General features: G+C 37.6%; 1 long non-coding RNA gene across 1 annotated transcript; it reads right to left on the bottom strand.

The window, feature by feature from the left end:
- Window positions 1-1,151: 1,151 nt before the first annotated feature.
- Window positions 1,152-16,179, bottom strand: LOC125321718. Its single transcript, XR_007201658.1, has 3 exons — window positions 16,114-16,179; window positions 7,565-7,638; window positions 1,152-1,749 (listed from the first exon to the last, which is right to left on the bottom strand). It is a non-coding gene; the product is annotated as an uncharacterized LOC125321718 (long non-coding RNA).
- Between the last annotated feature and the right edge of the window lie 6,288 nt (window positions 16,180-22,467).

Below are 22,467 nucleotides of genomic sequence, written 5' to 3'. Positions count from 1 at the left end.
TCAGGACATGAACTCAGTTTGACTTGAAAGCTTCATGTGTTTCAATTAAAAATGCATTTATTTAATTAATGTAGACATTAGAGAGAGCACTAGTTTAAAAAGGAACACTGAATCTGATAGACTGTCTTCATCTTTTTTTTAAGACATCTGGGAAATGTTGCTTTTTTTGCAAGTGTAAGATATAGGAAAGGGAGGAACGGAAATGTTGCAAATTAATAGATAGGAGGCACTGAGGAAATTATCAGGCCTATTTCACTCAAAGTAGTTATATTTGGAGGTAGATAGCTCTCTTTTCTCTCTCTCTCTCCCTTTTTTTTTCTTTTTATAGCTCACAAGACAGGGCTAATTCCAGTCACAGGTACTAAAAACAAGAGGGGTTTGGCCACAGTGGAAAAAATGTTTATTGGCATCAGTTAAAGTGTAAAATTGATGCTTTTTGTAATACAATAAATGTGACAAAATTCCACCACTGCTGACACCCGAACAATTTCATTGAAAGAGAAAAGTGAAGAAATGAAGGAAAAATATAGCTAAGGAAAATATCACCAGGGATGCTCCTGCTGTACCTAGTCACAATAGACCCTATTTTCTATTTTAATAAAATGTTCTGCTACTGTGACCAACTTAACTCACTTTAAAGATAATTTCCACTCCACAGCAGAGTCTAGGGCCTTATCAAAATAAGATTCAAACTCCAAGTACAATTCTTTGTTTTGAAGTCTCGGAAGACCTCATGAAGAAGATGCCACTTCAGTTCTGCTTTTATAGATGCAGATTTCTGGTGCAAGAACAGCAGAGTTCATTTTAAATAATTAGCTGTCATGTGGGTTGCAGTCACAAATGGATACATCTTTCCTAAGACACTCTGTATGGTATCCATTCTTATCAACCTAATGTAAACAGAGATTTAGTTACCCACAGACACACCACATAGATCTTATCTAGCACAGAAATACCAAATTAGCACTGACTGATTCTTAGGTAGCTATCAGCTAGCTGGCAGCTGTGATTTTTCATATCCAGTACATCTGCTTGATACCATATGTCAGGGCTAGATCTAGGGATTTTGGCACCTTGGTCTGGTTGGACAAATCCTCTGACATGTTTTCTCCTCGATATGAGACCAAACAATGAATAGCTTCAATTGCATGTGCACTTAGCATTGTCTAGATCATTTATTTACTTTGAGCAGTTGTACAAATGGGACAATTCTGCAATCTGATAAAAAGAGGGAAGCTTTGATACATATCACACAATAATGATGTGTCAGAGAGTGGACACACAAGTATTGCTTTTTGAGCTGCTGTTACAAAGCTTAACCTCACTTACTATAAAGGAAAACTGGTAGCCTATGAAGGTTTTGCGGCCTGTTGAAAGAGATTCAAAATCCTAAGAACATAACAACCATACAGAACCTTAGATATCATGCAAATGGAGCCATAATAGCTCATGGTTGTCCTGACTTAGTGCAGCAAAGCAACAGAACAGATCAGTCATTTTAATTTTGTTTATATTATACACAAATCCATTCCAGCACCAAGAACGTTGCTGCTTTTCAGCTGCTTTTTTTTTCCAGCTGCTTTTTCCCTCCATTTTTGCCAGCTCCAGAGTTTCTGAAGATGCACAGCAGCTCAGAGAAGGAACTGATCCATCTAAACTATTCTTGAGGAGGTGAGAGGGTAGCAGAAATGATTCTCATAGAAGACTCCTCTTGACAGATTTCATTATACGGTGGCTCACAGGCTAGGTCTGCAAATAGAGAGGAGATACGGACAGGCATTAATGACCAGCCATGGAGAAGGGCAGAACATTCCCTTTTGGTAGACTTCTACCTTCTTTCCACATTAAAAATACCAGGTAACCATAACCAAAATAATTTAAAGCAATAGTCTGCAGGGTATCTCTTTCTGAAGGACAGAAATAAAATTCATTTAAAACAAAAATAAAATGAGGTCCTATCTATACAAGTTTTTCATATGAGAGTCCACCTTCACTGGAAATGTTAAATGGTAATTCCATTAGACAATAGATTGAAAGCTGCTGATTTCTAGTGGATGGCCTCAGTTGTGGTGGAGTGCACATGCAACACAGCAGATTTTGTGTGTGAGACCAGTCAGCCTGACAGCACTGGTGGGGAGAGGAAGGGTCACAAATACTTCTTCCATGGGCTGAATTACAAGAGCCCAGTACCCCAACTCACTGTTGGGTGAGAACAGATACCTGAGAACAACCTGACTGTGAGCAGTTCCAGGCACAGGATACTGCTGGTGATCTGGGACTGGCCCTGCTGAGCAGTAGTTGACTGCTGCAGTCTGGTTTGGAGACATTCAGGAACAACAAAGCTACATAAAGTATCTGAATGTGGAGTGGGGATGGTGGGGGAGGTGGGGGTGCTTCTAATTTATTCTCCACCTGTGGAATCACCATCAAAATTCATCAAGTCCAAATAAATTCACTTATGTTTTTTGCATAATCCATTGCCTTGAGAACCATAAAACAACAAAGCAAGTATGAGCAGAGCTCCTGGCTCTGGGAGCATCACATTTTCTTTCCCTTAAGAATACCCACCTCAAGAAAGCTACATGCTAAAGGTTATAGATATTACCGCACGCAATTCTTTCTCTTCCATGTTTCAAGGGGATGAAATGGCACACGGCTTTTATCTTTTTTAAATTATAGCTCTTTTTATTTATAAAGGCTTCAGCTTGAAAAGCTGTTAAAAGTAATAAACCACATCTTTCTGAGAATACAATTCCATTATTTAATCATGCCCAGAGGCAGCAAAGACACTGGGAAATAATTGTCTTTTCGTCACTCAAGCATGAAACACCCAACATTGTTTGAAACCTAATTCTAACAAATGTTTAATATTCTAGTTTAGAAATCCCTTGACCATGGGCAAGTACAATCTCATTTCTTAGTCTTTTAAAACAGTTTGATGAAGTATCCCAGCAGGCGTAAGTTGTGTTTTCTTCTCTAATTTTTTTCAGTCAGCAAGGTTTCACTTTTTACCACCATCTACCAGATCACAATTTCAATAATATGTTAACATTTCCACAAGACATTCATTCATCTGATTTCTTCAATATAAAAATTCCCCTTTAATTTTTGGGAAATCACATATGAAGAAAACAAAACACAGGGGACAGTAGATTCAGAGCTACTGTAGTTAAACTTGGGAAGACTGGATTTACTGCAATGACGTTGTTTTGACACAATCTGCCTTTCTTTGACAAATGCTAGTTTTTCTACTAGTTAGTAAATTAGTAGAGCCTTTTACCATATTTTTCCACACCGTGATCAAGAGACTTGTCATATATCACAAATCACAAGATTCTGGCACTTAGAAATAAACTAATTAGTTAATGTTAACATTGTAACTCATAATTAATAGGCCCAGTAAGTGAAGACACACGCAAGGATGATGCTGTTACAGGACTGGATGTCTGTCTCATCCTGACTCCATAAGAACAGGAGAATAGAACATAAATACTAGATATCAAGGATTGATATTTACTTATGGCCCATAAGTAGTAGACTTAGATTCAGATTCAGACCTAAAGAGTACAGTTTCAGTCTTAGAATAAAAAAATAATCTTTTCTGTTAAACACGGGATCTGGGCACAAAAAGGTCAGAGTACAGACAGCAGTAGACTAGGAAGAGGAAGGTGGTATTGGGTGAAAAGGGGGAAAGGAAGATAATTCTTCAACATTTGATGTGATAGCAATGCATATATAGTGAATCTATCTTTCAATTAATATTGATATGAAATAAAAAAAATTCTAATCCTTTGTCTTACAGTATTTTTCATATTGTTTCAAAAAATGAATACAAGTTTATCTTAAGCTTCAACAGCTGAAGACATTGATATTGCACTTTTTCTAATGATATCTGTACAAGCCTTGAAAAACAAATGAAATTACAAGTAAGTTCTATGCTTTCAACAGACCCTTTCCACAGGTAGTCCTACCTATAAGGTGCTTCAAGCACATCAATATAGATGCTATTAAATAATACAGAGTTAAAAAATAAAATGTTTGCAATATGGGGTACATCCAGTGCTTTTTATAGACTCGGACTAAAGTGAAAGAATTTGAATGTGGACAGAAACCATAATGCGAATTGTAGTTTGTGAGTTACTCCTCTTTTTCAGAGCTTCAGTGAAGTAACTGGGCCATTTCATGTTGCAATTGAAAAGATCAGGGCCTAAAAAAGTGCAGGTGAAACAGGGAAACCAAAATGACTTTTAACTCCTACAGATACATGCAGAATACCTAAATCAATCAAGAAAACAGGTTACTGACCTCAAAAAAGAAAATTAAATAAGCACATGCCAGAGAACAGAGAACAGCCAGTTATAACAGTGTGGTATTTAGACAAGAAGAATGCAGAAAAAAATCAGGAGACAACAATTTACAATCTAGACTGTAAAGGTAGGGTTAAAGGTTTATTTCAGGCAAGTGCCACCAAAAATAAATTGTTTCTGAGCCTCAGCCTAAAATGTAGTGCAGCATAGCATCGGAGCACAGGCCAGACCTCTCATCATAGATGGGTATTTCTAAAAGCAAACAGAGTCACCTAACAGCTTGTTAAAAGCATTGCTAAATTTTTATAAACCAAGCAGAGCAAATGCAAGAGAGACACTTAACATTTTTGTAAGTTTGGGCATATTACTTTTCATTATATTCATTAAAAAGTGAAGCTATCTCCCTTTCCCAAATAGTACTGATTGGACCCTGGGGAATGAACCTCACTCTGAATGCCAAATTCCAATTATATTTGGAAATGTCTAAACAATTTATTTGTTTATTTCTTTATGGAACCTGTTCAGATTTACTTTGATTATGTGTGGGTTTTATCTATAAAATAATGTTATGTTTTTTAACAGAACAAAAAGATGTTATTATAAATATGCATTTTTCACTAAGATTATGCTGAATAACCTTAAAGACTATCAAGGTAGTACACAGCACATAGAACAACTGAATTCTCTGTCCTCTTGGTTTGCTATTTACCTTGCCAAATACGTAGTGAAAATGTAATAAAGGGGCTCGGTGAGTGGATTTTAAATGAACTGACAATTTGAACTTTGAATGATCACTGTTTTGTGACTATTTGGGGAACATGACTGCTGGAATTAAAGATGGATAAAGACAAAAACTATTCTTCTCTGACAAGTCATTCTTCTAAAGAAATTGAATTGTGTTTTTTTTCTCCTCAGCAGAGAAATGATACTTAATCCATCGAGATGTAAAAACTCTATAAAAGAGACTCTTTACAGGAGCACTTAGGTCACTAGGTTAAAGAAAGTGAATGGTATTCCTAATGGAAGATAAACGGTTGCCCTTTGGGGTTTTATCTGTCATACTAATCTCAAAAAGCATTTCATATAAAAGTAGAGTTAAAAAGACTGTTAAAGCAAGCTTCGCCATTGCAGTAAACTAATACCTGTGGCTTACTGCCTCTGCCCTACATATGTGAAATGTTTAAAATGTTGGCAGGAAGCTTTTTCCCACATTTGGCTAGGCATACTCAGTGAACCCAATGTGAGATAATCCAAAACAATTCAGGTTCAACAAAGGTTGGGAAAATATTATAGCGGACATAAAACTTTGATGGAAAGCTTCTTTGATCTTGAGATTATAAAATACACAATTTCTAATCTGACAAATTTTTAGCTGCAAAGCAGAATATCTAAACATTCCTCTTTTGTCATAACAGTTTAATCCCTTAAGAATGTGATTTAAACCATTGTGGGGCAAAGGTTACCACAAAATTTGTATGAAAGAGGAAACCTGCCTCAGACACCTAGATAGAAAAATGTGAAGACCATTAAATTATATAACAAAATACTATCTGCAGATTGGCACTGCCAGGTCACCTTCAGTTCAAGCTATGCCAAGTATCTGTTGTTCCAAACATACTTGTTCACTGAATGAATACTGAAGTACTCATGATTATTTTAAACTTTGGATTTTGTGTTTAAAATGACCCACTTTGCTACACATGAAAAATAGCATCAATACAATAAGAATTTAGGTATCAAGAGCTACAGAATGGGAGGTTTTGTTCTGGGGTTGTTTTTGCGGGGGGAGGACAGTGAGCATTTCTGATGTATTTATTAATATCATAAAAGATATTTCTTCTTCCTACTAATCTTTCTTAGGCCTATAGACTATGAAAAATCTGCTGCTAACATAAAAAAAAAATTAAAATTAAAATCACCCTCATGAAGCATTTTCTACCTTTTAGGACAGCAATTCTTGTAAGGAAACATGATCAGCAAAAGCAAATACAAAATTGTTTTATCAATTATACACACAGCATGATTTAATATCACAAGTCATGTGTAAATCCATGCATTGGAGTTCATAAAATATGCTTTTCAGTGCTGATACACCACAAACCATTAATATGAGCTCAAAACCTAATAGAGCACTAGACAGCTTCTAATGGCTTTTAAATTCAGTTGGATCAGACTTTAAGATTTTTATTTAGGAAAAAAAAAACCCCAACAAAACTCCTATTTCTTTCCTCTCTGAAACTGAAAGCAAAGTTCGTCCTTTTTGTCTGAAAAGCCAACAAGTACAAATTTAATTCCATGGTGATTTGATTTCCATGGATATGCACATTAATGTTTGTCACTAATGTTTGCAGCTAAATATCTTTATCCAAACTCCATTCAGTTTTCAGCTTTTTTAACAAATTGTTCCCTACCCTATAATCATGCCTGATAAAGAGAAAAAGTCTGGGAGCAGAAGACAGGGTTTGAAATCATGACTAGAATGGGGTTTTTACAGTTATTATACAAACGAATATAAATAGTGATGATTAGCACATGGATTGTCAATTTAGAAAGCATAGCCCAGTACAATGTTGTACTACAAAATGAGGAAAACATAGATCTTTGTGGTAGGGCTTTTTACAATAACTGAACTTTTGTTTATGCTTGGGCAGAAATCCTCCCATTCAGTGGAGAAAAAATAATGTTGATAAGACTGAATCTCCATAATCTCAAATTCAGAAGACATCATATCAGAAAGAGTAGATACACCAGTTCCTGAAATTGTGTTACTTCTTACGTTTCTTCTTACTACCTCAGTGATAAAAGTCTTTGTTTTTTCCTTGTCTTTCTCTTAATCACTCCAAAATCTTTGCAAAAATTAATTTTACCAAAAAAAACTCAGCAAAAGTCCAACATATACCCAACAAAACCCATACAAATTTTGGTCTGTCATTATGTTAAATCCAGTGAAAACCACCTAATAGGAGCAAAAGGAGAGTAAGCTGGGAAGACAGGCACCCTAATTGCACAAATCTCATTCCTTTTGGAAACAAGTATATATTTGATAAGAATAGCATTTAAAAAATAGTTGTGCACTTACTAATCCTTCTGGAATCACAGCTGATCTTCTCCACATGCCCTGTAACCACAAAATCAGGGTTCTGACCCATTGTAGAGGGGTAGGGTCATTGTTCCTCAAGCATAAAAGTTGAATTAAGGACATGGTATTCCTTGAGTTCCATAGAATTTGCAGGATGTGGCTCTGCCTGGCTCCTTACCTGCTCGGGCAGATATTACATGCAGGGATTATCAGGTATTTTCCCAATCTCTTCCCTAGAGCTTCTTCTGTTTCCTGGCAGTGTATAATTCAGACAATTAAACTATATAAACTTCTGCATAAACCTAGGCTAATGTTATAACAGACACTATTCATTTCAGAGGGCAACACACTGACCATTAAGCCCTCTCTTTACCATCCTCTATGTTTCTGAAATGCTGTCTATATTTCCAGACTCCATGATGCTCTTGAGCAGAACAATTTTGGATGTACAGTTGTGTGCTGATATAGCACAGTAAGAAAGTCCCATAACATTAAAAAATTATTTTCTATGTGTTTCCTTCACCAAACATCATTACAGCTAAATGGAATTGACAGAACATATGATTTCTTAAAAAAATCAGAAAGAATTTTTGCACAGTATATCCATTACAACTGATTCATTTCAGCCATAAAAATTATTTACAGAGGTTTCATAAAATATTTACATAATTTTTTCATTAAATACGCTATTATTAATATCCATCTGAATCAAACAGTAGACACTGGGGAAAACCTGTGAGAGAGAAACAGGGAACTGGGAGAACACTCATGCTGAAACAAACTACATACACCCATGTGACTGACCCAGAAACAATTTAGCTGTTGCCAGTACAGCTGTCTTTGAAGTCAGCCAAACAACCATACTCTCCTGCCAAAACCAAAAACAACAAAAAAAAAGAAACCTTCATAGTTTGGCATCAGTGTTTTGCAATCAGTTTGTCACAGTTTCAGAGCAGATATATTAATTTTTAATGTGATTCTTCTCTAATCTTCAGTTCTTATCTGTTTAACACTGGGTCTTGAACAGCCTTTCCTGACAGAAACTTCTTCTCTAGGTATTCTCCTCCAAACTTAACCTTTGCCATCTGCTATTTCCATTGTCCTTCCACTGATGTAGATGCATTTCTTTGTCCAACTTTTGTCTTTGCTCTAAGGACAGATCAGTAAAATAAAACAAACCCCTTATATGCAAAATTCTGTCCTGTCTTCAGTCTCACACTCTTTTGAAAGATCCCTCAATGTCCCATCATTTTGCTTGTGTTTTCTTCATATCGTCAGATCAGTTTTGACTCAATCTCTGCTAAATATTCCAGAACAAGGTCACAAAATCTTCCTTCTTTCTCATCATGCCTTTTTACTATCAATTGCAGGTTATTTCCTTCACTTGAATCATATTCCTAAAGCACATAATAATATTTAATGACCACCTTCTTCCTCCATTGTTGCAGTGGGGATCCTGCAACACACATATATCAAACCAGGAGTCCCGTGGAAAGGAAATATATATGGACAGACAGATTCTTGCTAGATGTTTCAGAGATGTTTATTTCTCCAGCCGCATGGCCGGAGCTCTGCCGAGGAACTGTTCCAGTCACGGGACCAAGGGTCCTTCTGCCCGCGCAGGGAACACAAACCAACCAATGGGAACGAGGCTGAGCAGGGGCAGGGAAGCCCCGTGTCTCCCCCCCAGGGCCCCTCTCCCAGGGCTACACAGCAGGGGAGGGACCCCAACACTCCATCTCAAATCTTTCCTGTCTGCTGATGTGGCGTGAAGCTATAAATCATCACTAGGATTTATCTTTACTTTTGTTTAATTACACTTGAAAGGTTTCTTTTCGTCTTAGTTTTCTTCCAGTTTTCCTATTGCTTTTATTTATAATTTTCCCAATTTTTTGTCTCACTTGAATATTGAATTTTGAACCCAGACTAGCTCATACTAGTCTGTGAAAATAAACTGCCATATTGTCTTTCTGACCAGTATCTGTGCAGTAATAGAAATAGTCTTCTCAAATGATAAGTTCTCTAGGAATTTCTCCTTTTCTGTCTTATTACAGTTTACTTTGCTCATCCATCCTCATCCATTCCAGCAGTTTTGTAACCTTGTCCTTATAGGGACAATCTCAGAAATTTTAGACTTCCTATTTTGGTAGAATTTCTTACACTATAACATTTTTGCTCCTTTTAAAGGTCCAAAACATGACAGAACTGATGAAGCATCTCTGAAAGCCCTATGACTCCTCTGAGTATCAAAACTGGCACCACATGTATCTACATTTAGGCACCTGAATGATTCCCTACATGTCCAGTCTGTTTGTTTTTTAGGTTCCCTCTGTAGTCCAGAGCAAGTGTTTAAAACAAGAATTGCCCTCCAGAGATGCACATTTCCTATTCATTGACCAGAAGGGAACCTACTAATTTCACTTCCAGAGAGGTGAAATTAGTGCAGTGCATCCTATCCTCAGTGACACATCCTTCTAGTCATGGGAACAGCGGGTATTACCTTCTTCTCTGTGTTTCCTGTATGCCTGAAACTGCCCCTGATTATTGCTATATTCATTTCATTTCAAATTTAAGATGGAAACTTTAACCTTTTGTCTGGCTCATGGCAAGCTTTTACTAGTGTGGAAAGATATGTGGTATCAGGATCAATGATGGACTATATCTTCCTGGATTTCCTCACTTCAAGTCTGTGTCAGAAACAGGAATGAACTCTAATACTTGCAACTTTACAGACTGAACAAAGATTAGATCCTCCTAGAAAAAGATCACCAAAAGAAAGTTGTTTGAGATAGATTAAACAAAGCAAAGCCTATTCACATTCCCCAGTTCACTCTGGGTTGGCTGACAGGAAGCTCTAAGGAGACAGCATTAAATTATTCTTCTCCTTTCTTTTTTTTTTTCTTTTTAAATTTAAGATGGAATGTTAAATGAAGTCAACAACATTAGCCAGAGGTCAAGAAAGTCTGAATTTCAATTTGATGAGGTTGACATTCAATCATCTGAAAAACCAATATTGCAAACCTCTGACTGCTCTCTTTCAGGAAGAATCAGTAACACAAAAGGGTGAGCATCATTCTTTCCCATTGATTTCAAATGGAAATAGAGGTGGCTGCACCACAAGTACTGAGTACCTTTCAGGACCAGGACTTAATTTAAGAGAGGAGAAAGTGAAACTAAAGTTATAAGAATAGCAGCCTGGAGATATAGTTACACAAAAGGGTCCAGGCAACAGGATGCTAGGAAATAGAGAATGTTAACCGGAGAGTACCATTGTGGAGACCAGGACTTTCAGGAATCCCTGAATATGATTCTGTAGATATAATTATATAAGGATTAAATTATGTAATTAACTAAATTTAATTATTTAAGTGAAGAAGATTACTAGAATATGAGAATAATGTTTATTTCTTTCTCTGTAAGGACTATCTCATGATGATTTGCACAGAACAAAGCTCATTTGGGAGATGTTAGGAAGTGATTCACTGTTGAGATATTTAAAAAATAAAGAAGGTTTATAACAATTTTTATTGGGAAGGTGAAGAGGGGAGAGAAGTCTGGAATATTTAGCTGTCAACTTTGTTTTTAACATAGATATAAATACATCTTTCACTGGAATGGACATGAAAATTAGGCCCAGAGCAAAACCTTTTTAGGAGATAAATGTTCTTCACAGTTGTTCTCCTTCTTCACAGATGATGGCAACAGTGAAAGTTGCCAGAGAAACTTTTAAAAATAACACTGAATCCAAATCTGAGACAAAGTGCCCCCCATGGAAAAACTGGCTAGGCTGGAAGAGGTTGGTTCAGAGCTAGGCAGGAGGAGCATGAATAGAAGAAAGCAGCTGAGTAGGATAAAAGCTTCATCTGGAAGGGACAAAGGAACTATTCTGGAATTAGAACAAAATGGGTAGGAAACACACTATGCAGAACCACTTTAAAGGTCTAGTGTCAGAAAATAAGAAACAGATTTGATTAAGTGAGGCCAAGCAAACATTGTTCATGAAGAGAAAGAAAAAAAGAAATCAATACTACTGCAGGCAAATCTGTAGAATGGGGACAACAAGAAAATGAAGAATGACAAAAAAATAGCATGGTCAGAAGAAGAGATGAAAAGGTAAGTGTACAAACACATCTGGTAATTACCTGCATGGTTCTTCGGAAAAGATTGCCTCCTACTCAGAGCTGGTGTGCCAAGAAGCTTATCAAAAGTTCATTCTTTTGACAATCCAAGTTCCTGATAAAAGGCTATAATTGACTTCTGATAATTTTCAACTGGAACCAGGCATAATGACCAAGAAATGTAAAAAAACCAAAAAGAAAATGGAGGAATTATGCTCGAAGTGTCCACTCCAAGGTACTGAAACATTTTGTCTCAGAACATAAAACATTGGCCATTTCTCTTGGACAGGGTGAAACAGGTGGCATTTGGAGAAGATTATGACCATTAGGAGGACACAATCACCTTCTTTTTAGGCATTTCAATTAAAAAATAATTAGCAATAATAAGCATTAATTCCTCCTTTCACAAAATCTTAAATTCCTTTTGTATTTACTTTCAACTGTACTGGTATTTTCAGAGTAGTATTTCCTTGCTAGTGCTTTCTAGGAAGAGTTCTCTAGTGTTTAGTGTTTCTTGCTAGAAGTGAGCTGCTTCTTGTAGCTTCTCATGTAAGATATTCTGCTGGTTGGCAGGAAGCCTAAGACTTAAAAACTGTAGTCCTGCATGCAAGTTTGTTCCAGGAATCCAGTCTTTGGCTCTTTATCCTCTTTTTTGTGCTACTGATCCAATGACTTTAAATTGCTTTTTAAAAGTAATTTAATGAACTAATAATGTTTTATTTCAGCTTGATATGCATTTGGTTGGTTTACGTGGGATACAGTTACCCAACATGACTCACCCCAGGATGATTATGTTTCAGTTTCAGCCAGGTGCACCTAGGACTTGGCAACCATCATCCTGAAGCTGGTGTCTGTGCTAATTCTGAACTTAGTGACCTTCACAATGTGGGTGTTTGGAATGATTTTGTTGGCACAAATACAAGTTCTCTCATACAACCATCTGTTCCTTGTGGAGAGGAATTTTCAACAGGTACCTGGGATGTTTCATCTACAGCACTCAGTTTTCAGCACATCTCCCATATTTTTGGTGGGAAAATAATGCCTTCACTGCCTTGCAGAAAGAAAAGCCACCAGTGATATTTAGAGACAGAATCCTTTATCAGTCTTAACCATGAAGGGAATCTGCTGAGCACCTCCTCATGACACTTCAAAACATCCTCAAGGCTGAAGGCTGGTCTTTCAACCCCAAGGTCCTTATTATTCCCATTCTCCTATCACATATCCAACACTTTCACAAACCCCATGCTTAGCTGCCCTGGCTGTGTCTGAAGATAGACTTGGCCATTTGATGACAAAGAGTTTTGTCAAATATAGTTGTAGCATGGTGTGCCCAATGCTAGTTCTGCTTGAGTCTCTTTGATCCCCTGACTTAAGGAACTACAATCATTCATTCACAGCAATAGGAATGTTTCTTTTCCTTAATTTGGCCTACATCAAACAACCAGAGATGGAAAAAGGTTTTCATTTTTCCCAATTAACTATAAGCCTAACAGCTAGTTCCTAATATAAACCTTAGAGGATTCCTGTTCCACTGGAACCAATGCTGGCATCTGTGCAGCATCTGTTTTAAGACAGATATACCAGTATAGAATGACATTTTTGCTTAGTATATGCAGGTTAATTTCCTTGAGGTCATTACTGATTTTATATGCTCTTTGGAGACTTCCTGCTCTTCAGAAATTCCTGCAGTTTATCTACCACTTAACCGCACTAAAAGAAGAAAGCAGTATTTTGTATATAGGAGAAAGCTTTTTGCAATGTTCAGGTTTAAAAAAATAAAAAGTGAAAAAAAAATTATTCTCACTTGAATCTTGAAAATTAAGAGTTCTCTCTGAAATAAGAGATAGACTAACTCATGGAAAGCACACATTTCTACAGAAGATAAACAGAGATCCCATATGGATGTTCAGAATCACAGGTTACATGACAATGATTTTGAAACAAATATTGTCATTTATGTGGTGCACATGGGACTTAAGTAAATAAGATTTAGTGATTACAGCAATTTCTCTTTCTTCTGAAAGGTACTTCTGAAAGACCTTCTATTTTAGGAAGTTACCTTTTGGGGATAAGTAAGTCTTTCTTTTTATCCTTTCCCAGGATTCTAAGGATCGAGAAGGCTTTATTGGTGGGGAGGGAGAGGAATCATGCTGTCTTATATTTCCCAAATAAATTAAATGCACAAATTATTTTTTAAATTTAGTTCAACTTACCTCATCTCATTTTGATTTGTGTTTCAGGGATTCTACCTTCAAATTTAGTGTGCTACACTCAATACAATGACATGAAATTTTAGGATTCAATCTGAATTTACCACCAATATCAACTTCTGCTGCTGTCAGACCACTTGCAGGTGCTCAGCGTTCTGCAAAAATGCATTATCACAGCCCCTTGATGCAAAGTCTCTGAGTTCTCCTTCAACTTAGATTTCATAGAATCACTGAATCACAGAACCATTTATGTCTAACTGCTAAGATCAGGAGTCCAGCCATTTATCCAGCACTGCCAAGTCCACCACTAAACCATGTCCCTGAGCACCACATCTACATGTCTTTTAAATACCCTCAGGGATTACCACTTCCTTGGGCAACCTGTTCCAATATTTGACAATCCGTTCAGTGAAATCTTTCCTAACATCCAATCTAAACCTCCTCTGGCACTACTTTGTTGCCAACTCCTCTTGTCCCAAATTTCTTTCTTATTTAAATCCTATTAAAAATGTCCTGCCTTATGTGTAGTTTTTAATGTATTCATTTATGATCTTGTCTTTGTAGCAGTTAAATCCTTTAATGTATTATTTTTGGAGACAGCTGGCATACAGAATGACGAGCAACATACGAGTCTAAATCAGGGAAGTGTCTCTGAGCAGTCAATGGTTTTTTTACAGACAAATAGTTCTTTCTGCTTCTTCTCCTAACCAGTTGGATACAGGCCAGTTTCAAATAAAAAGAGTGCAGCTATATCAGCCATAGTATTATGGGCAAACTAATAAAGATTTTCAAAGTATATGGCCCTTTCAGACTTTCTCATTTTCTTTATGTTATTTAACTGGTTAGGAGGTTTTAGAGCCAGAAAGGTGGGGAATCAAAATCAGTGTGAGCTGCAAACCTGAGAAACTAATGATGCACATGCTCCTTATGTCCATAGCATTTCATTCCAAGTGCAACAGTCAGGATAAAAATGTGCTGACAATAACTTATGGTGCTTCATCAAAATTCCACAAGTGCAGGAATGTATTCTGCAAGTGGTACTCTACCACTGGGACTTTGGGAGGTTACAAATGTGCTCCTCTGGAAAACTTTGGACTTTTGAAAACATCCACCTAAGCTCTTCTTCTACCAGGTACTAAGAGAAATGGTAGGTCTTGACTGTTTACTTTTGGGTTTTTTCTTTTAGTGTTTAATAGTGCATTTTAATAGCATAAGGTTTGTTGCAGACAGAAGAGGGCCTTTTTCTTTTATTATATTGGTCTGGAGAGAAAAAGATACTGCAGAGAATAACAGGCGAAAGAACTGGTATGGATTTTCTCTGTCTGACCCGTGGTCATATGGAAGAGACACTCCAAGGCCAACTACTAGCAAGCCAGAATAGTCATGGCACCTCCCTCATATTTCACAAATCTGCTCATTCTTAAGTTTTTCCTGTGTATTTACATTTTAGCCATATCTTGCTATACTGCTGTTTCTAAAGCAACTGCTGCTTTTCAATTTTTTTCTTCCATCCTTTTAGACTATTTCTTTTCCATTAAAGGGTTAAAGATGAGTGTAAGAGGGGGACATTAATTATCAATACACAAAACAGAGACCAAGAGGTGACTGTTTCACATGGTACACCACTGTTCTTACGGTCAGAAACACTGGTCTGAGCATTTGCACTTCTGAACCCTATAGCTGTAGCAGCAAGAGTAGAACATGAATTCATGGTAAGGTGGCAAAGAGGAAGAGGATACGATGAGAAGTCACCTATAAAACAAACAAATGAACAAACAGATAAAGAAATAAATTAAAAATCCAAGTAAGACCAAAGGATCACCTGAGAAGAGTTCTCAAAACAGAACATAAAGGAAAGCTAACAGTACTAAGGTCCAGAAATAGGCAAAAGGGGAGTTCTACAGGTCATAATTTCCTTTGGTATAGGACTGCTGTTTTTGAAGTCTAATCTGTTTAGCAGAAGTCACCATAAAATGTAAACTTAGATAGAAATCTTCCCATAGCATAATCAGAGAGATCAGGGAAGCAAGTGGATGCCACTGGAGGTGTTTCCAGTATAAATCATATTTTATCTCATCTAAACTGTGAGCCTGCAACTAAAAACTCTGTAAGCTAAACAAAATATCAGTGTGATCCTAGTCTGCAGATGGTTCAGGAAAAGCACTTAGGCAAAATTAATTCAGGCAAATTGGCAACAACTGGTTGCAAATAGTCTGCATATTCTGAAGTTGCATAATACAAAGATGAACTTGTAACATAAAGACATTGAAGTGCAATAGAAAGAAAAAACCAACATGCAGTAGCTAACAATGTTGGAAACTTCACTAAAGACACTTTTGTTTAGACAACAAACTCCTGACATGCCTTATTGTCATTGCTGCTATATACGGCTTACCTACATGGGTATCCAAATGTGACTGGCCGCAGAACCACAGACAGCAGAGATGCCACTGCCTAGCGATTTGTCAAGATACAGAAAGGAAGAAATCTGGGTCATTTGGATAATTATCATTTGAATAATCATTATCATTCCAGACAGCTCAGTGTGTTGCCTCAGGCATCTGAGCAATTTCATCCAGTCACCTCAGTCCTGTAAAGCATAGAAAAGTATTTTGCGAATTTAACAAAAGTTACAGGAAAAGAAAGAAAAGTCCATTGGATTCCAGATATCCTAACTTTTCTATATATTTTCAGGACACATAGAAGCTTTATAGGGATGGCTTTCTAATCATTGCACTTATGATTAGTAATAGGTAATAACCTTGCTGCAGGTCCCATAATATTAAAGACAAGCAATTATAGAAGGTTCTGCCTGAAAAGGAGAATGATCTGAATATGCAAATTTTGAACCAAGACAAAAGACAAGAAAGAGTCAGAGAAAAATAGTCACTTTGTATGTGCATACGCTCCTTAGAACAAGAGAAATTATAAGGTAAAACAGAAATTAGAATGAAAAAGAAACAAAGTGACAAATAACAGCAGAAGAACAAACAGGAAGACAGTCAGCAAAAGAAGCAGGTTTCTTAGAGATGCTTAGCTGCACCTCTGAGCAGAAGGTAATTGCCAGTGAATAAAAAGAGCAAACTGGATGCCAAGACAAAAAGCAATGATGGAGCACCAAGCACTTTGGTCAATATATTTGTAAATCTGCAAAAAGTCCCAGGAGGAAGAAAAACTCATCCCGCTTTCTATTTCTCAAGATGGTAATCTTCTTGTGATATACATTTTCACTAAATGTCCTGACAGAAGAGAAATACAACTACTCCTAAAGGTCGCTAGACAAATAGAAAATTAGCTGGGTTTGCTGTGTTTTAAAACACACTTACAAATATATGCCAATAAACAAGCAAATATTAAAAAAGGCATTGGCCAATTAAATTTATATCTCTGGTATGGTCAGTTAAAATTAATTCTGGCACCAGAGGCAGCCTGGAGCTAGTCCTTGTTGTGTTTTGAAGTGAGAACTTAGAAAACAATTTATTTTTCAGACTTACCAGGAGCAAACTAAATACCTGGGGTTTTATTGAGGGAAACATATGTATTATGGCCTTCTTGTCATGGGTGCCATTTATATATTAGACAAAACAATAGTCTGACTTCTATAGGGGCAGGAAAGGGAAAATGGAAAGCTGTGCTCTGTTGGTTTTTGGCAACAGGGAATTATTAACAAATAAAAAAAGCCAGTTAACTTTCATTTAGAAAGAATTTGTATTGAGCAGTCATAAGTCTGGCATGAACACTTCAGTTTAACCACTTAATTTATAGCATTTGATCATGAACTTTGCCAAAGTTTTTGCTACCCACATAAGCATGTAAGGTCTCAAAATATTTCCAAATATATTCTTCTGGCAATCACTTTTAAGAGGAACCCACTACTGTGTTTTTAAACTTATTTGATTCATATGAAGTAGTATTTGTTGCTCTGGAACTGCTGTTGCAGGTATCCTGGCTGACAACTGAAAACTCAACACTTTTTACAGAATCACAGCATGACAGAGGTGGGAAAGAACCTCTAGAGATCATCTACCCCAACCCACCTGCTCAGAGCTGCTCAGGGCCATTTCCCATCAGACCTTTAATATCTACATGGATGGAGAATCTACAGTCTCTCTGGGAAATCTATTCAAGTGATTGAACAACTTCATGGCAAAAAAAGTGTTATTCTGTGTTTAAACACAATTTCTTATATGCCAGTTTGTGCAACATTTGCAGTGCTCCTTGCCAAAACCTGAGCAAACCAACAAAAGCACCAGGACAATTGCAGTGTATTCAGCAGAGCTGAGGTTGCTTCAGCCACGGATACCAGCAGCAGCTTTTCCAGCATCTGAGCTAGAATCAGCACTCTTTGTAAATCACAAATACAGTGTGACCTTGTAAGGTCAAGAACTGGAACTGATTCAGACAACTTTGACTTTAAAAAAAAACCCACATAAAAAAACATGAGCAGTGTGAACTGAGGTAAGCAGTGACTAACCAAGACCAAGGGAGGAGAGTAGGCTCGGGGCTATTGTGCAGCACATCCGGGAGGGTGAGGAGGTGGGGTGGAGGGGGAGATGAAGGAGAAGGGAGTGAAGAGGGAAGGCAGCAGGAAAGGGTGATGACATAGTTTAATAGAATTGATTTATGAATCACTGACTTTGTAAAGTTAATTCCATATTCAACTTTCCCTATGCTGTTCCCCCACTCCCAATAAAGTTGTCTCTGTTCTAAACCCTTGAACTCATTGTTTGTTAATAGGGAAGTATTGCTCATGAGGGAGACACAGACAATGTTCATTTAATTTCCCAGTTTCCCAGGAGACTCTGGAGGGTATTATTTAAGGAAGGTTTTCAAAGGAACATATGTGTACTAGCCTTCTTTACTACCCACAGCACCTCCACCTAGACAACTTAATACATCAGTCAACATTTTCAAATCATCAGTTAATCAACAGTGAGGAAAGGTAAATTGAAATAAAATAACCAAAGTAAATAATTTCATTAGCTTTCCTCTAATACAAATAGACACCCTTGGAGACTCACATTTTCAATGGAGCCCGGTAACAAATGTGTTAAGTGCTTGAAAAGAAAGGGATACAATTCTAAAAGCACACATGCAGGTAAAATTTTCTCAAAGGCTGTGTGGGAGAGCATGTAATGGGAGCAGACCCGACTTGGCTACTGTGTATGCTACCGTAGGTGCAAGGAAGGAAGTCTCCAAATGGTGGATTTAACATGACTCTCTGCAGTCACATCACAAAGCACCCGGGAGTGGCTTGTCCCTCCTGGCCCCTGTGGGAATCAATCTCAGGAAGCCTGATGCTATAGAGATGTTTCCTGTATATTGTGTGGGAAACTCAGCTAAGTGCAAACTACCGGCAACAATGAGACAATAAATTATAATAAACAGGAAAAATAGCATTGGCTACTGAAATCAATGGTTGGAGCATATGAAACTTTCACAGCATTGATAAATGAATAAATATAACAAAAAGAATTGGTTTTTGAAAGAATGGGAAGTTTTATCTGCACTGAAAGGCTCCTTTTCTGTTAACTAAATACATGCAAAGAATAAACACTGCTAAAGGACTTTGGCTAGGATTTTCAGCACTGGAGAGGTGGTATAAAAAACTGCACAATACGCCAGAGTCTGATTCCTTTGCTTGGCCCTGAACACAGTCAGAGTCTGAACAAACAGCCACCTGTTAGCAACCCCACTGAATCATCCATCCATGTCTGCTACTCAGCCCTCACAAAGTGATCACCCGTGAAACAAGCTGGCTCCCTCCTTCAGTAATACTATAAAAAACTGCAACAAAACTGAGCTTAAAAATACTGGAAGCAGCCTGCTGTCCAATGAAAAAGACCTGGAATACGCTGAGGGTTAAATACTGTTCATCTTGTGCACACAGGCTATCTTAGTGAATTCAAAGGAGCAAGCAGTGAGACCTGAAATGAGTGGGAGTGAAGTGTGCAGTACTTCAGAGGAGACACTGAAACACCTTATAAGCCCAAGGGAACTGCAATATTAAGAATTTTTTATTCAATGCCCTTGTGATATCCAGGCTCTGAAAAGATCTTAAGAAAATACTCAACTTCAGCTCAGGTGAGCCATCCCACCTGAGGCAAAATTAAGTCCCTCTCCAGATAGTCTCTGGAAGGCTCAGGGCCTTGTGGGGCCAAGCTCTGAGGGACAATGCACAGCTGGGATAAAGCAATAAGGTTTAGTCTGCATTAGAGGTTTTTGCTCTTCAACAGCAAAAGATCTGAGAGAATCCCACCAAAGATCTTTGAGGGGGCACAAGTAAACTGTGTAGAGTGAAAAGTTGCTCTTTCAACACTGGGGAGAAAAAAAGAAAAACTAATGCAGGAGCAGAAGCATATAAATACACTCCAATTCTTCCTGAGTTAATTTATTTCAATTACTTTTATCTGAATCATACATCATTGGAAGATCATGACACAGAAGCAATAAAGTGAACAGGTGGGTGTGTAGCTGGAATTAGATAAAATAATGGAATATATTTTTTACAAAATACAGTGGATTGCTTGTTTTCTAGTATCTCAGAATGAATTGTTGAAAAGAATTCAAGAAAAGTGATACACTAGGGTCTTTGTACAGCACTTAGTACAGCCAGTTGAGGGATGTGATCATCTCACTCTGCTCTGCACTGGTGCACCCTCACCTTAGTCTTGTGTGCAGATTTGGGCAAGACAATATAAGATATTGAGAGAGTGTCCAGAGGAGGGCTACGAAGATGGTGAAGAGTCTCAAGGGGAAGCTGTATGAGGAGCAGCTGAGGTCACTAGGTCTGTTCATCCTGGAGAAGACCGAAGGGAGTCCTGACCATGGTTTACAGCTTCATTACATGGGAAAAGCAGGGACAGGTTCCTATCTCTTCTCTCTAGTAAGCAGTGATACGACCCGAGGGAATGGCCTGAAGCTGTGTCAGGGGAGGTTTAGATTGGATATTAGGAAAAGGTTCTTCACCCAGAGGGTGGCTGGGCACTGGAACAGGTTCTCCAAGGAAGTGGTCACAGCACCAGCCTGACAGAGTTCAGAAGTGTTTGGGGTTGTCCTGTGCAGGGCCAGGAGCTGAGCTTCGTGATTCTTGGGTCCCTTTCAACTTAGGATATTCTATGATTCTATGCTGATTCTACTTGGAGATTTGCCTCTTGTGGCATAAAATGAAAAATTATTTTATTTTATTCTAGAGGAAAACTGCCTGGTTGAAAGGAAAGTGACTGATATGTAGAAAGCAATGCCAGACAACTATGACTCGGTTGTTGAATAGCTTTTTATGAGAAGGCACTCAACACTATGAAGACATTCAGCACTATGATAATTTTAAATAATGAATAGAAGGGCGAATACTCATTACTTTAATTAAATTAAAAATTATAAGAAATTGTAGGCAATAAATGATGTAAGAGGGTGCATAGAATTTGGTTTCACAGAGAGAGGCAGCTTTCTGTTGTTCTTGTCACTGCAAAGTACAGTGTTCAGATCTGGGTACCTCATCACTGATACATGCTGTGTACTCTACAAGAAGAATGAAAACCAGTTAAGAACATGCAAGGAATGAGTCCTTTTAAAAGTAACAGAGTTAAGTATGTCTAAGCTTGGCTAAGGCAGTAAAAGACAATAGCAACTCCTAAATATTTAAACAACAAAGAAAGTGAAAACTTAGCAACAAGGGAAATAACCAGATTAACTACAAGATACATAGATATGTTCTGCAGAAAGTTCCATTGAGGTCTGGGTTAAAAATGATAAAATGGACAAAATGCTAGCAGAAGTATGATAGAGTTGTTCTGTGCCAACAGCTTGATCCGCTTGATGCTTTAGTGGTTTCCATCTCTTTCAAAGCATAAACATCAGAATAAATAAAATACAACATGTTTATCTTATGAATATTAATGTAATACAATATTTCTGAGAATTTTTTCATTTTAGTATAAAAATGTCATTTGTTCACAGCTATAAATAAACTGCTATAATGGAAGAATCACGTTACTAGTCCAACAACTACTCTGACAAGCTGTTGAGTTGCATGCCAGCTTTATCTTAAGCATTCTCCTAAATGCCTCATACATCTCTAAATGCTCCCTCTATGAAACTACACCAAGCAAACACAGTACTGTGTAAACAACATCTGACTGCTAACGCAAAGGTAACCTCTGCGGCTGTGAATCTGAGCAGGAGAGGGCAGCATAGACTAGGAGTAACTACAGATCTACAAGGTCCAGAAAATACCATGGATTTGTAGGAGGGGGAGAAGGCGATCTTAAAGTCTAAATGCTGATCTCTCTTACGTGTGATGCCCAAAATATTTGAAACCCCAGGAAGTTGTTACCAGCCCTTCATCAGAGAGTCTCTCCAGCCTCTGTCATGGCTAATCTGTGCTGTATTTCTTTTACAAGGTGACCTTACATGGCTTTACAGCTGATGTTTGCACTGCAAGGATTGCTGCACGTATTTCATAGCTTCTCAGGACACCTTCCTTTCCACCTCCAGCCTTTCCCCTTACTCTCTGCCTGATCTCAATCTTAAGGCAAAAACAACTCAGGGAGGATTTATTTGGGTAAAATCTGAAAATACATTTTCTTGTGTAAAAGGTCAGGAAAAATGTGGATTAAATGAAAAAAGCAGGTTTATTTGCTAACAGTCTAGTGCGGTTGCATTTGTTTATGTGGTCCTTCCTTCTCTTCCTTCAACTCTTCTCACTAAGACTAAAGACACAGGATCTGAAAATGCAGCTCTGGAACTGCATA

The sequence above is a fragment of the Corvus hawaiiensis genome, chromosome 2 (assembly GCF_020740725.1).
Source record: "Corvus hawaiiensis isolate bCorHaw1 chromosome 2, bCorHaw1.pri.cur, whole genome shotgun sequence".
Taxonomy (NCBI): Eukaryota; Metazoa; Chordata; class Aves; order Passeriformes; family Corvidae; genus Corvus; species Corvus hawaiiensis.
This window is presented reverse-complemented; position numbering and strand designations above follow the sequence as displayed.